Source organism: Chionomys nivalis, chromosome 12, assembly GCF_950005125.1.
Source record: "Chionomys nivalis chromosome 12, mChiNiv1.1, whole genome shotgun sequence".
NCBI lineage: Eukaryota > Metazoa > Chordata > Mammalia > Rodentia > Cricetidae > Chionomys > Chionomys nivalis.
Genome location: NC_080097.1, coordinates 16206754 through 16221601, shown reverse-complemented (window position 1 = coordinate 16221601; position 14848 = coordinate 16206754). Strand labels below are relative to the sequence as shown.

General features: G+C 42.5%; 1 pseudogene; it reads left to right on the top strand.

Annotated features, from left to right (window-relative positions):
• Positions 1-12651: 12651 nt before the first annotated feature.
• On the top strand, positions 12652-13283 carry LOC130885211 (cell death-inducing p53-target protein 1-like; annotated as a pseudogene).
• Positions 13284-14848: the final 1565 nt, after the last annotated feature.

The following is a 14848-nucleotide window of genomic DNA, read 5'->3' as shown; positions in this document are numbered from 1 at the left end:
AGAAGACGCTGAACTTGCTGATCCCTACCTCTCACAGGGGACTATTACCATAACTAAGACCATAACTATCTTTGGATGCTTTAATTATCAACTTGACACAACCTAGAGTCCCCTGAGGAGAGAGTGTCAGTTGAGGGATTGCCTGAATGAGAAGAAGCCTGTGGCCATGGCTGAAGACTGTGCTGACTGTGGCCATGGGAGGGACTGGCCCACTGTGGAGAGCTGAGCCTGGGCTGTATAAGAAAGCTAGCTGCACAAGAGAGAAAGAGAAATCCAGTAAGCAGCAGCCTTTTGTAGCTCCTGCCTCCAGGTTCCTGCTTGAGTTTCTGCTCTGACACCCTCAAAGATGGACTTGTCAGCTGAAACAAACTTTTCCCGTTTTATCGAAGCAAGGGAAATAAAATGAAGACAGGGTCCTTTTGCCCAGTCACACTTCCACAGTTATACATTCTTCATGGAGCCAAAGGATTAAAAGTAGCTTCCCCTACACCACTTTCTCTTTTTAGAAAACTACCATGTCATACAAAACTGTGTAAAATAGTAGCCAACATGGCAACGTATGGCTGGCACATGCTGAAGAAATGATTTTGGATGATTGAATGAATGAATGTCATCTCAAGGGGAGTAATTGATGTATCTTTTCTATTAGGTAAACCTTTACTGCTAAATACATCTGGTTATACACTGGAAGCCTTAGAATATCATCTTTGCAAGGAATGTTTTTCGTCGTTCAAGGCTAAATAAATGACAAGAACTGACTGCTCATCTTCTTTACTGAGTTTTGTCTAAACCAGGTACAAGTTAGGAGGCAGACAGCAGTCTCCATTCGGAAGAAGTGAAGCACGGAGGAGTTGAAGAAATATTTTAATTATATAGAACTGTAATTACAAGATTGCATAAAATATAATCTAGTATATGCCATAGAATTTAGCTATGGCTTTAACATATTCACAAATATGTGAAGAAAATATCATCACACTCAGTATTGGAACATTTGCGACATCCTAAAAAGAATTTTTAAATTGCTCTAGAGAGACAGCAATTTAATGTGACATGTGAAAATTGTGAGCATTTTTTTGATAGTTGGTCTTGGTTTGGCTGCCTGGATTAAGAGATGATTAGGAGAAACGAAATTTACCTCTGTGTTTCTGTAGAGGTATTTACAGAGGGATAGTATAGGGGGACGGTGACTCAAGAAAAGACATGCCCTAAATATACATGACACCATCCGACAGGTCTGTATGGAAGGAAGGTGACAGAAGGCAGCCTGGGTGTAAGCTCTTCTAGGATGGGTATGGCTCTGCCATCTGTCATTGACTTCAGACAGCAGCTTCTTTGACCTTTTTAACATGTCGACACCTCTGGCTAACCTGGGGCCTTGTGGGCCTTTAACAGTGGACTGAGATGGCTAAAATATCCAGCTTCTTGGATTGAGCAACTATCACATTCATGAACTCTCCAGCATGTAGATGGCTATTATTGAACTGCTCAGACCCTACTATGTAAGTCAATCCAGTTATCCACATTTGTAGTGTGTGTGTGTGTGTGTATTACTGGCAAATATATATTTACTAATGAATTCCTAAGTAAACCCCTGACTAGTAAAGATCTCAGTAAGAAGAAGACCATGAAGCTGAGCTGACATTTCTAGTTAATTTCTCCCATCTGAAATCTTTCTTCTTTTCTTACAAGCCTTGGCCTCACCTGCATAAGTTGTTTGACAAAACACTCAGGACTAATGAGTTCATGATACCCCAGACATGGGAAGATTGGTACATGCCCAGTACATGGTCCTGCGACAGCAATGTTTACTGCAGACAGTAACAAACATGGTAAGTAATGTGGCATCCTGGCATTGTCATTACTGTCCACTGAAAAGGCTGGCTGAGCATCAGCCTCAAGGCCAATTCCCACAGATACACTGCCAAATTATTTGAATAAACCCAAGCAAGTTTATAATTCTTGTTGTGACTGAAAAAATCTCTCTGTTTCTTGGCAGTCTAAATAGACTTTGGAGCATTTCAGGATGGACTGTCACTTGCTATGCCCCAAACTTACCTTTACTGAAATAGAATTCATTTAGTAGGCAATAAGTACCAACCATTGCTATTAGCGTATTCTAATGACTGTAAAGACACTGCTGCAGTTTTAAAACATGTTGTTGGGTAAGAATTTCCTGAGATTGAAACATTCCATTCTCCAGGGAAACTCTTTCAATTGGGGAGGGACGGGGGCAACCCCAACAGTTTCTGGAGCTTCCTGAAACTAACCAGATTCACTAGATGCCTCCCTTCCAAAGTAGGTAACAAAGCTGCTGAAGGTCAGTCTCAGAGAAGCCAAGCTACAAAGAAGACTCTCAGACCAGACCAGCTACCTGGAAGAATGCAAATGAGCAGCCGAGAAGAGGTTTAGACCAACTGAGCTACTTGAAAGGGACATTCTCCAACCTGTGGAGTGGCCTGCAGTGAGCTCCAGGTTTCCAAATTTTGTGAGCTGCCATCTGTCCTGGGGTGGGCTTTGGTGATGCAGTTGTCTGTAAGGCGTCTCTGTGCCTGTAATTAACCTGTTCCCGGAGATAACCCCAGTAAAACTCACTGGTTCACCAAGTTAGACTTTGGTACTATCCACACTTTGGTCTTTCATGAGATCTCTATGGGGGAGGGGATGATAGACAACTGTGTAGCATCTTCTCAGTAAACATTTTGTCACACGACACATGTGTATGACCACCTCCATCCTGCCAAAACAAAACAAATCAAAAACTTGTATGGTGTAGCCATTACTCCTGCTATTTCTCTCTCTCTCTCTCTTTCTTAGTTTTACTTCCTTCTGTCATCCCCTCCCTCTCCTCCTTTCCCTTCCCTTTCTGTCTGTCTTTCTTCATCTCTCTTTTTTTCAGTGTAGGCCAATACAAGAGAATTAATCTTACTGTGGTTGAGATGCCTGTGTTCCCTTGTGAGTTGCATAGGAATTTTCTGAGGTGTGAAGCTGCACCATGTTTTACTGTGTTCATACATGTATATACAGATATATTCCTGTCCATATAAAGTGACTTGTATATATGTCCTCGGGGCTGATGGATTGACACTGTACAACCAATTGCTGTGTTCTTACCTGAGGAAGGCCACCTTTTCCATGCCCAGCTTTCGTCAGTTGTCTATGTAGATGTTCTTAAAGTCCCTTGGCTTTAGGCTATTTGCATGGCCATTCATCTATTTGGTCATTATCCAATTAGTCAAAAACTAGCACATACTAAGATGTGACTCTAATGTGAAGAAGACACAGCACTTATTGCCATCCTACTGCTTTTACCAGTATTCTTCCAGGGATAGAACCCTAGGGACCAGTTAATTTCCTGTGCTCCATACATTATTTGTGTCCTCTGTATTACTTCAGCATTTCCAACCCTTCTGTAATAGTGTAAACTCTACCACAGCACTCACAGAAACTGCACTTATTTGTTTGTTTAATTCCTTATTCAAAAAGCGTTTGGATTGGTGACTCTGCTATCTGTATCTGTAGTTGTATCTACTGTTTGGGTTTTCAGAGCTAAGCTTTCTGTTCTCCTGCAATGACTCTTCTGGGTGTTCCTCTTCTTTTACAATCAAACTCAGCTAACACCGTCCCTGTCTATATCACCTCTGGATCAGAACTGTGGGAGGCATCCCAGAATCCCCTTTCTCCTGTCAGCAGTGTAACCGTCCCTGGGTCCCGGGGCTTGATTTAGAAGCCAGTTGCTGCATCTACATGTCTCACTATCTTCACAACAGCTTGTAAGTCCTGCTCAGCTCATCCTATCAATCTTCTGCGTGTCCACTCTAAGGAACTGTTTATTTTTCAGTAACTGTTTGAAATAGTGCTTATCAAACAATTTAGCCTTTTATAACACCATTTGAAACTGGATGAACAGAAACACACACCCGCTGGTGCAGTTTTTGTCTCTAGCTCCTAATCAACCAGTTTTCCTGAGTGAAACACTTTTATGTTATTTTCTAAAATTTCCTTCAAGAGCACGACTTGGGCTACAATACCGAGGTTTCCCTTTAAAATAAAAATGGTTCTAGAGTTAATATCTGGGTGCAGTTGTAGGGTTGCTTTTTCCCCCTAACTTTCCTAGATGCCATTTCATTTTAGAGTGATGTAAAATTGGGGATGAAACCCACATGAAAGGCAGCATGACCACATCATAAATAGAACTTTGACCCAAAAAGCTAGACCACAACCCTGCCAGGAAGCTGACCCGCAGCCTCTGGAGCAGCTAGTCCCCTTCAGGTCTTGCTCAATAGCCATCAGCTTCCTTAATTTTTCCCTGTGCTTTTAACTCAAGATAAAGTGCAGAAACCAAATGTGATCTTCAAACTAATTATATGGGGTGTTCTGCTTCTAATTGGCCCTTCCCAAAACCTTGCAGTCAGGGCACGTATCCAAAGGCCTTGTTTTTATCACTGTATTTTTTTTTTCTTCCCTGAGTCACTGAGAAAAGCCATTGACAGTGGCTGATCACTGTACTGTAGCCAGCTCCTGACTAATAAGCTCTATTTTTTCACTGAGTAGTCTTCTGTTATTTTCATACCCGAGTGATAGAGAATCTTAACAGTACCCAACCTGTGTACATAACTCTAGTTTCAGCTATAAAATACTCAGCTTCAACAAGAATATAAAGGGTTTATGTGAGACATTATCTTCTGTTTGGAGCCTGACAGGCCTGGCTGAGGCCAGAAGGCTGGTACCCCAAAGGTCTAGCTACTTCCTAGGAGATTTGGGAGTCCCTTGTGTAAATTTCCTCTACCCTGGCCCTTCCCTAATGAACTGAGGGAACACCCATCCTAAGATAAGCCAAGTAAATAGTCCATTGTTTTCTCCAAATGTAAAGTGTCTTGAGAGCTTTCATACGGCCTCTTATCTCTTTAATATTTCTGAGATGGGTCGTAGGCTTCAAGGGAGGGAAAAGTAAACACTAGGCCTTGTGCTAACCATGGGGTTCAATGCTGAGAAGCAGGACAGGCTTTATTGGATGGGGGTGGTAAAATACCCAGAGGCTAAGTGGCGGCCTGAAAGCTTTCAAAGACTGTGAAAATATCCCCAGATTTCTGGCCCCAGTACTGCTTTTGGGATAAGCAAATTAAAAGAAAGTGTTCTGTTTCTGAATAGAAAAGAAGATAAAAGGGTTGTAACAGAGATGGCAACTCTTTGTGTATAGCAACATGACTAGTGATTATACTAAGAGCGCTTGCCATCTCTGCAAGGCCTCTCACCTTCTGCTAGGGCCCGATAGCATTTGGACAGTTCATGTTAGCAGTATTTCCTCAGGAAACCAGGGTGGGGTAAATGGTAAAAGCCAGCCTCAGAGGCCAGTGGCAACAGATCACTCCTTGCTAAAATGCTCTGTTGGCTCTTCACTAGTGAAGTGGGAAGTTTGTTAGGACATTTTGGAACTCGTCGGGTATGGCTCTCACGGACTATTGTAATGCTTCAGGTCTTTGTGGTTTTACCCGGGTTCCTTTGTCTTCTAACTAGGTTTTAATGTTAACATTAGAGACACTGTGTCAACAAATATCATTGTAATGCTGTTTAATCATTTGAATTGGATAAATGCCATCGTTCTTAATCCTACTATCAAATTTGCCTAATAGATACTGAAAATGGGCACTAGGGCATTTTTAACATGCTTAGTGAGAGGTAATATTTTAACACTGACTGACAACGATGACATGACCCATCCACGGTATGAGTGAGGGAAAGGGTTTATTGTAAATATGAGGGAGAGAACAGCCGGAGGCCTCCAGAAGGTTTCATACCGAACATGGCCAGCTGACTGAACAGGGTCATGAGGGGGGCGGTGTGAGAGGAAGAGAAAGGGAAGAGGGGGTGCACAGGCCTGCTGAAGAAAGTGTGGTGAAAGAGAGTGTGGGGTGGGCATAACTGCTTTTTAAAGCATGCGTATAGGGGCTTATGCAGCCGTGCCATTCCTATGTACAGATTATGTGGTCACGCTGCTCATGTGTGTAGATTACATAGGGCGTAAGGTCCTAGGATGACTAGGCAGTTTGCCTAAATGCTGATGGCACATACGTGGTCACGGGACCCTGGAAGTGCTAGCTAGCATCTAGGATGATTAAGCATTTTGCCCGAATGCTGACAGCTGTGGTATCCTGAATGAGATGGAAACGACATTTTACCCTTTGTTTATTATAAAAAGTGAGGGGTTAAGGGTAACAGGTGGGCAGGAATGGGGGCATTGACTCTCTCACAACTGCTTCAAGCTGTCTTGGTGGGAGTCATTCATCTCTGGGGGGCTTGTACTGAGGTGGCTGTGTCTTCCCATTGTCTGAGCTCTGTGAAATCGTCTGGCTGACAGCTTGGACCTAACAATGCTGGCAAGGCAAAAGATGAAGTTTAGAAAATTGTCCTTAGATACTGGTAATTGAGGGGGGAGATTCCCAAGATGGAGGGGGGCTCCCCAAGTGTCCCAAGAGGAGGGAAGGGGGGTCCGAAGACCAGGAAAAAGTTGAATGGTACTTGAGTGAATCTGATCTGTTCAGGTGGGTCCAATTCAGCTCCCTGGAGCTTATAAGAATTTTTAAGTTTATAAAAGAGGTAAGTTTTTGACATATTAAGAAACAATCAAAGGGACTTTAAAATCCTGAGTGGTAGAGTATAGAGTTTAATACTCTGCTAGAGTTGGGTTAATAGCTTAATAGAAGTTTATTGGTTATTCAAGTTACGGACAGTTACATAGCGAGTGAGAGAAAAATAACCAATTAAACTTTTTAATTCTCACCTGAAACAAACCTTAAGATACCTGTTCCTTTTTCATCACCATCGTATCACCTTAACATCCAGGAGACACTGGTGGCTGCTGGCTAAGGGTAGTCAATAATAAACCTGTTATTTTAAAATTTGTTTTGTGAGTCTCCCTTTTGAGTCTAGGGGTGTGAATGTCTCTAGAGTGTTACTGTTCCTTACCACCTGGGCATCTCTAGTAGTCTTTGTGCCTCCGGCTCTGTGGCTAATGGTGGTCCCTGTAACAACAGCTGAGTAGTTAATTAGGGATTTGAATATGTCACTGGAGACACACAAGGAAGATTAATGAAGCAGAGTTTGGTAGAGATAGGAGAGTGAGGAGAAGGATTAGGAAGGAAAACACATAGGGCTCCCAATCCAGTAGAGTTGAGTACAGTTGCGGAGTGAGACTCCATCCCTCTGGAATTGGAGACAAAGCAATTGATCTCTGTGTCCTCTGGAACTTAAGGGAACAGGACCCTGTTTGAGTCATTGAGTGTGAAGAGAGATTTTCCTGAGGTGGGGGAGTAAAGGATTAGAGGTGAGACAGGTAAATCCAAAGAGGGAGGCCCTCAAGCTGAGCAGCTGTGGGGTTACAAGAATTTACTTAAAGGGGCCCTGCCATTTAGGGGTAAGGGGTGTTGGTCTGGAGGAGAGAGAAGAACCTGATCCCTGATATTGATTGGAGAGGGATAGGGGTTTGCTCGTTGTCAAAGTAGAGAGTGGTCCGTAAAGTTCCATAGGAGGGAATGGTGGTGATACAGCAATGGGGTGAGGAGATGATCAGGGAGACAGATCATCATCGGGGAGACAGTTCAGATGAGAGATTGTGGGTTAGAACCTGCTGCCCATACATGAGTTCTAAGGGTGAGATGGAAAGGGGTCATTTGGGGAGAGCCCAGAGCCTGAAAAGAGCTGGCGGCAAGAGTTATACCCAGTCAAGGTGAAGTTCCTCTGACATTTCAACAAGAACATTTCTTAAGGAGTGGTCAGTTTGTTCTATCCTTCCTGAACTCTGGGGGTAGTACGGAATGTGAAAATGCCAGGGGATGTTGAGAGCTTTAGAGAAGGTTTGGGAATCCTGGGAGCTGAATTCAGGGCCATTGTCAGACTGGAGAGAGGCAGGAATCTCCAATCAGGAAATAATCTCCCTGATAAGGAGGTCAGAGACTTCTTGTTAAACTCTTCTACCAATCCTGAGAGCGTTTCTACTAAGACCAGGAGATATTTGATCCATCTGACCGTGGGCAAGCTCTCCCTTCTTCCTGAGTTCTTTCTCTCCAAGTGGCACTAGTGGAGATGCCACACTGACTTTCCAATCTTGCCCACCCCTCAACATCTCAAATCTTCTCCCTCAACCTAATACCGACTATTCCCATCTTATTCTTGCATTGAAAACCTAGAGGAACTACTGCCCCATCCTTCACACATACAGGAGGGCACATTACCCAGGCCACCTATACCTGGTACACAGATAGCAGCTCCTTTTTACTGGGGGGGACCTGTAAAGTGGGCATAGTGACAGACACTGGGGTTGAAGCCTGTGCACTCCCCGCCCAGCATGGTATACAGAAGCTAGAAGGCCAGGAAGGCATAAGAAAAAGAGAGAGCAGAAAGCTGAAAGGTAGAAGTGAGGGAAAGATTTAGGAGGATAAGGAAGGTGCAGGACTTCCAGGAGGGAGCTGAGAGACAGATGTCACTATAGTCATTGAGTTTTCCCCTGTCAGAAATGTAAAAATCGAGGTACATTTCTAATTGTACGTCATTTAGTAAATTTATTTGAGAGTGAAGGCAAGAGCAAAGGTAAGAATGACTGATGGAGAAGCTGAGGGAAATGAGACCTGCAGGTGCCAATCCACCTTTGTGAGTTGCTGCTCTGTGTCAGTCACCTGCTGAGAACTCTATTGCTCAATGACTATAAAACTCACAAACGGAATCTCTGCACTCTCCCGTCTCAGTGTTCTGTAATCCTAAAAATGTTCCCCGAACTAAAGTTCATTAACGCACATCTTAGGATTTTAATAATCTGTGATACATAGCTATTCTTTTATGATTTTGATGGATGCCATCCAATAAATGCTCATGGCTGTATATCACACCATGCCACCATCTGTCAGGGACTGTTCTGGGGACTAGATTTTATGATAAGCATTTGTCTTATGAGGTGCTTAGAAAACAAATGGAATCTCTTCAAAGATCTGTCATATTATTTAATAATAAATGGAATTTTTTCTTTGTTAGTACACAGAACAACTACCTAAGAGAGTGAATGCAGTTTTAAAAAATGAATGAAAAACTTATTGAGTTGAAGGGAATTTTGCTCAGTTGGTATTAAAGTTTGTTGTGAAAGTATGAAGACTTGAATTGAGACCCCCCTCCCCCAGTAAAAGTCAAGGCATGGAGCAGGTAGAGACAGAAGCATTACTGTGACTTTTCAGCCAGCTTGTCTACTGAAGATTGTGAAGATGGAAGGTTAGCAAGACCCAGATCTCAGGGAAATAAGGTGGAGGAGAGTGGTACACAGGACATACTGTGTCCTCCTCTGGCCTCTGTGTGTGTACATATGCACATATACATGGCCACACACATTGAAAACACATACATACTCACATAGTTATTCCTTCAACTACCTGAAAAATTTTAATAACCATGAGGAAGAAATATCTACCCAAACTGCTCTAGTTATATTGTGTTTCTAATTATTTTTTTATTTTTTTTGTTTGTTTGTGCATTTATTCCATGTATTTGTGCGCTCACACAGGTCTCAAGGTCAGATGTCATTTCTCACTTTTCACTACACCGTCCCTGGGACTTGAACTCCAGCCAACAGACTTGGTGGCAAGTGCTTTCCCCTCTCAGCCATCTCACTGGCCCACATTCATTCATTACTGTACTTTTTTTTTCTTTTGGGTGATTTTTTTTTTGCTCTCTTTTTTTATTTAATTATTAAAGATTTCTGCCTCCTCCCCGCCACCATCTCCCATTTCCCTCCCCCTCCCCCAATCAAGTCCCCTTCTGCCATCAGCCCAAAGAGCAGTCAGGGTTCCCTGCCCTGTGGGAAGTCCAAGGACCTCCCACCTCCTTCCAGGTCTAGTTAGGTGAGCATCCAAACTGCCTAGGCTCCCACAAAGCCAGTACGTGCAGTAGGATCAAAACCCAGTGCCATTGTTCTTGACTTCTCAGCAGTCCTCATTGTCCCTTATGTTCAGCGAGTCTGGTTTTATCCCATGCTTTTTCAGACCCAGTCCAGCTGGCCTTGGTGAGTTCCCGATAGATCATCCCCATTGTCTCATTATGTGGGTGCACCCCTCGCGGTCCTGAGTTCCTTGCTCGTGCTCTCTCTCCTTCTGCTCCTGATTTTGTGTTTCTAATTATGCTGTTGTAATTAAAATTAAGAATGCATTTGAAGACATAAAGTGTTATGTATAATTTAAACCCTAGTAATTTAGAAAGCAAATGGAGTACCCTATTCATGTATTGCAAGAAATGCAAGAGGAGCTGATTAATTGAAATGACATCAGATGATTGCGTCATTTTAGATCTGATTTTTCATACAATTCATAAATTAGGTGAGTTATGGAGAAGATAAATAGATGCAACATAGAAGAGGAAGGACATATGTTTTTGGTCAATAAATTATCTACACAATAAAACTTCAGATAGTTATAAATTCAGAGTTCATCAGTTTTGCATTCTACCTTGTGAACAGAGGATTTCAGAGCACATTGAAAGAAGTTCATCTGCTTTCTAATTTTAATGTTCAGCTTGATCAGAGACTATATTGTGGTTGAAAAGCAAAAGGAATAAAGAATTAGATGATATGTTCATTTCTTCACATAAAGGGCTATTATACAAAGAGATGCCATACTGTAATATATCATAGAAGTTAGAAACTGAAAGACACATTAGGTCATCTGGTTGCTGTCTGTATTAAGGACATCATTGTTTGGTACAATGTACTCTTCAGTGTTTTATAATGGCAAATATTCTAAACGACTAAGTCAAAGGAGAAATATCTTGTAATCCTAGAATTATGAAATAAATCAAAGTGATGGGAGATTAGATTACTTTCAAAGCTCCATCTATGCCCTAGTATTCTATTAATGAATGAAGAAGTCACTGAGAAAAGCAACTTTCAGAATAAGGACTATAAAACTCTGTTAGGGCAGAAAAGTGAACTGGAGAAAGCAATGTCTAAATGACCTGGAGTCAGAACAAAGTCAGACATGTATTCAATATGTAAAGGATTTCTCCTAACTAACACTGTAGCTATTTATAGGTGACTGAAACAAGAATAATTTGTTCTCTGAATTTTGAACCTTTGTAGTTTTCTGTAACGATCTCCTTTTGTAAACAGACGTTTCTTTGATGAGTGAGAACTACATTTATCTGTGGACAGCAGAATAGATGTTTATAATGCAGTCAGAAGAAGAGGGGTAAGAAAAATTTTAAGAGCCAGATGACCAGGAAAGCTGCTGTGAAATTGTGTCTCCTAAAAACGAGAAGGGAGCTTCACCCATGATCCCTCAACTATATGGTAGCCCAAACATGACCCAAAAAAGTACAACATCAGTAGACATGATAACATGGAAAACGAAGATCTCATAGAGTCCCATCCCTAAACAAAGAACTACAAGCAACTAAGGAATGCTGAGAGCAGGAGAAATAGTCTTCTCTGGGATAAGTTCCTTAGCTAATTATTCTATAACAATTGGTCAGCCCTGAAATTACATACATAGAAGTAATACTAAATGGATTAAGACATACATACCAGTAATATCTATAGAAAAATAAAGCATAATTTCAAAGAGAAATGGCATGTATGTGAGGGGTTGGAGTTAGAAAAGGAAAAAAAAAGATGTCATTATATTTTGATTTTTCAAATAATAAAATAATTATTAACATTGAAAAAGGACAGATGTGACATTGAGCTCTGACATGACTATTGGGGTATCGCATGTTTCCTGAGAGACTGAGGAGGTGTGTCCACAGTTCTCTTTTGTTTGCTCTATTCATCAGTAGCATATTCAGTATGCTTGATCTCCATGTATTTGTGAGTCTTCCAAATTTTCTCTTGTGATTTACAATTCCAGACCATTGTGATGAAAGAAAATAATTGATATGATTTGAGTCATTTGATGTCTGTTAAGACTGGTTTTTCAGTCTTATATGTGATCTTTCTTGGAAACTGTTCCATGAATATTTGTGAAGGACTCATATTCTGCTGCTTTCAGTTGGAATGTTCTATAAATGCCCCTTAGGACCTTTTGGTCTGAAATACAGTTAAAGTGCCATATTTCATTGCTGTGTTTTTATTCTTGGCAGTTCTCACAGAATGATGCTGTATTCCTTAAACGTCTAAGATTGAAAGAGGCAGAAAGGTTTTCCTTCTCTTCTGTGTAATACTGAACAGTAGCTAGAGTATCTCAGGCATGCAGCAAATAAACTCATTCATAAACAAACAACTGGTACTAAAAGACCATCTTAAGGTCACAAAATTTGACCTATAATTTTGAAAACTCAAGTCCAGAACTCTCTATTATGCTGAAGATGTCGCAATACTTCTGGTGTAATTCTCAAAATCTCTATGTTGACGGAAGGGCTCCTGGGAGCACCGGTCTGGACACCTGCCGGTCTCTGTGTTCCTCCAGCCTCGGGTTCCTGAATTTGGATCAAAACAGAGGGGACAAGTCAGTGCCAGATATCAACCCACAGCTGACTCCTTTTGTATTCCTTCAATCAGGGAAATTGGCTCGGTAGGGATTGAGAATGCCTGGGTCCGTGTCTCAGCCAGTAGCTGAACCGCTCTCACCTGCGTTCCTTCTCTGCGTACCAGGAGTCTGAGGTCCAGGAGGAGCAGCAGCAAACATGTCTAAAGAGCCACACCCTCCTCATCTTGGAGACCCTACGACCCCACTACTAGGGAGAAAAAGTGGAGCCACACCTACCCCGGGCCTCCTCTACCACCAGCAGTGATGCAGCCACCACCAGGCACGGCTCTGCCCTGGGCTGCTGTTGCTCCTCCACCTTATGAGTTACCCGGTCATTCAGTGCCTCAGCCTGGTTTTGTGCCCCCTCACATGAATTCAGAGAGCACCTACATGCCTGTGGGTTTCTACCCTCCTCCAGTCCCTCATCCACCTGTGGGCTATTATCCACCAGGATCCTACCCTCCAGGGTCCTATTGTGGCCCTGGGGGCCGCACGGTTACAGTCTTGCTTCTATCGGGGCAGTCACCACGGTGGCGGTATGGCGGTACTACAGGGAGAGATCTTTGAGGGTGCACCTGTACAGTGTGCCCCCACTGCCAGCAGGCAGTCATCACCAACATCTCCTACGAGATTGGCCTGATGAATTGCATGCTGGGCTTCTTCTGCGGCATATGACCTGGGCTGCTGCTTGATCCTCTGCCTCATCAATGACGTCAAGGATGTGATGCACACGTGTCCAGTTGCAAAGCCTACAGCTATACATACAAGCGCTTGTGCTATCCGAGCTAGACTTGGACTCCCCCGCCTATCCCTCTGGCCCCTTGTGCTTTGCTCCCCATGTTCAGTGGTCACCATCCCTCAGCCTCCACTTAGGGTTGGAAGTTTTGCCATTGATGGCTGGAAATCCTGTCCTCACCTTGCCCTTCCCTGAGCATCTGACTCTTGGCAAAAATTTCGTTGGATATAAGACCAAGGGCCAGTGGGTGCATGGCTGTGACACAGATCTTGTGTGTTGCTTGGGTATTTGTAGTCCAGAAGATAAGCTGTAGAGGGTCTCTTACTGGGGTCCTCATTCCTCCTTTCTGTATAAGGTCCAGGCTTGGTCCTTGCTACTCCTGGTGAAAAAATAAATAAATAAAAATAAAAATAATAATAAAATAAAAAAAGGCTGAAATATAGCAAACTTTCACTGGTACTAGACTTAGTTACTGACATTACAGATGTGATTTATCACTCATCAATAAAATAACTCAAACAATTCCCTACTACTTGACTCTTTCCATAAACATATTCAATCAAAAGAGTTGGTGTTTTGCCCACACAAGAATGGCAGCAGGCTAATCAACAGCTGACAACCCTCAGTGAAATAACTTAGCTCCTGAAATCAGTTCATTGTCATTACCCATGCAGAGTCCTGGACATCAGCACCTTCTCTTAACTGTCGCAGTAGATTGAAATATATCATCTGATCATGTAAACCCAACTGAATCTGGACATTTCTCTCCCTTGTTGACAAGATTCTTATGGTGGCTGTGTTGCTTCTGGGGGAAACACCTTCTCACCCTTTGTGAAGGTTTAAGTCCAGCCTCCATGCCTGGACTTAATGAATCTGTGATTGTAGGGACAGAGGTTATAACCTTGGAGGCTGGAATGGGAAGCTGAGAGCTCACATCTTGAAACTTAAACAGGAAATAGAGAGCTAAGGGGAAATGGCGCATGGTTTTTAGAACCTCAGTGACTGCCACTGAGGCACATTTAGTCCGGCAAGGCCATACCTCATAAGCCCTTAAAATAGTGCCTACTGTGGACAGACTGTTCAAATGTCCAAGGCTTTCAGGGAAAATCTCATTCGAACCATCACATAAACCAGCTTTAACAGACGGCAAATTTCCAAGCGGTTTTAGGCTGTTGTCGACATCCACTTTAGACACATGAGAACTAATGTGTTGCCAAAGAATTCTGGAAAGATTCTTTAAAAGGACTGTGTTAGATTTTTATTACAATGGTGAACTATTTGACATGGACAACTAGGGAAGAGAAAAGGTTTGACTCAGTGTTGGGGATTCAAGTAAGGGCACCTGCAGTTTTCAGTTACGTCACATCATGGTGTGTAGCTGTAACAAGTATGTGTTATATACTGAACCAGGAGCAGCCAGAGAAGGGAGACTGGGGACTCATGAGTCCTCCCAATGATGCACCTACAATAACTTACCTTCCATGAGACTCCAGCTCTCTCTAAAAAAAAAAATTAAAAAAAAAGAAAGGATTCTTTGACAATGTCCTACATCTATATCTTGAATTTGGGGCATCTTAGAACTTTATTACGCTCTACTACTGCCCCGTTTGGAATAAAA